Here is a 1,835-nt window from a genome sequence, read left to right on the forward strand (position 1 = left end):
AAAAGAAAGAAAAGAAAAGAAAAAGAAAGAAAAGGTTCCCAGAGAACAGCTGAACATAATAACTCTTTCCCTACAACGAAAGTTGAGCACCTACTGTGTGCTTATTTTAGGGGGAGCTCTTTCCTACCCCACTGAGTGGGGATTATCAGTGATAAACCTAAGGCAAACTGACCGAGGACACAGTACACTGAGGGGCTGGTCTTTGACACACTGTGAGGAAATTGGGTAGAACTTCAAAAGAAGATGCTAAAGGAGGCAGACACTCCAGGGAGAGGAAAACCCTCCGTTGGCCATCATAGCTTTCTACATATAAGGTATGAAGGTCCTTTGTTGTAACCTGAGCCGTCTCAGGAAGGAGGAAATGTGTGGTGATGTATATTTGAGAAGAGAAAGCTGCGTATTATAGGGGTTTTCACTTGTGAAATTTGGATTTATGAACTGTAGAGACTTTCCTCTTATTCAAAGGTTTTATTTTTCAGGCTCTTAAAATGCTCTTTTTTATTCTTCTGGAAAACTTTCTAGCTTACTAAGCAGTTCTGAATAAAAAATATGCAAAGATAATTTAAAGAGTTTAAAAGCTTTATTTTGATCTGAGTGTGGTGGCTCACACCTTTAATCCTACTACTGGTTAGGCAGAGTTAGGTGGATCTCTGTGAGGTCCAACCTGCTCTACATAATGAGTTCCAGGCTATCTGGGGCTACAGGGAGACCCTGTCTCAAGCAAAGCAAAGCAAAATAAAACAAAACTCCAAACCCAAGAATTTCCTTTTCTAGGTTAAGGGACTAAATATTTAGCCTTCTTGAAATAAAGCATTGTATAAAAAATGGATTTTTCATAGAAATAGGTTAAAATACAAATAAGTTATAGGATAGTCAAAATTATCTTTAAATATTTATTCCAAAATGAAGACCCTATTGGGGAGAGGAAGGGAACCAGCAGGAGGTGAGAGGAGACAAGGGAAGGTGATGGGCACATGTGAGCACAGTACTGTGATGTTCACGTCTAAAAAGAGAGAAGCCCATAAAACCTGAGATGGACTGCATATAAGCAGATAGAAATTTAAAATATATGTCACTCATTTTTAAGATGAGCAATAAAAGCATAAATATACCTTAAATAATTCAAATATACCAAGTCAATCTGTTTCCTACCTCTGTCCTTCAATTCCAAAGGCAACCACTGTTACCAGTGACTTACACATGGGGGGGTGGTGGAGGAAGAAGTGTGTGTGTGTGTGTGTGTGTGTGTGTGTGTGTGTAGGTGCCTTGAATGAGAAATGTCCCCCATAGACTCAGGTATATGAACACTTGGTGGTCCCTAGTTGGTGGCACTGTTTGTGGAGGTTTAGGAGGTCCGGTCTTGCTGGAGAAAGTACGTCACTGGGGGTGGGCTTTGAGAATTCATAGCCTCCTCCAATTTCGAGTTTCTCTCTCTTTGCTCCCTGTTGGTTGCTGAAGATGTGAGCTCTCAGCTTTTTGCCCTGACAGCCTCCTGCCATGCCTCCCCTCCATTTTGGGCTCCCTCTGAAACCCTAAGCCAAAATAAACTCTTTCTTCTATAAGTTGCCTTCATCTTGGTGTTTTATCACAGCAACAGAAGGTAACTAATACATGTGTATATGTATATGTGTACATGTGTGTGTATGTATATGTATCTATGTGTGTGTATGTGATTGTTTTGTGTATATATGTGTGTGTACATATGTGCGTGCATGTGATGCTCTTCCCAGTGCTCTATGAACTTTATTTTGGAAGTTTTCATATTATTGCTTGATTATATTTAATAGCACCATGCTGTTTTTGATATACTATATATTTGATATATTTTATTCATG

This window comes from Nannospalax galili, unplaced genomic scaffold (assembly GCF_000622305.1).
Source record: "Nannospalax galili isolate Female #2095 unplaced genomic scaffold, S.galili_v1.0 scaffold3183, whole genome shotgun sequence".
Lineage (NCBI taxonomy): Eukaryota > Metazoa > Chordata > Mammalia > Rodentia > Spalacidae > Nannospalax > Nannospalax galili.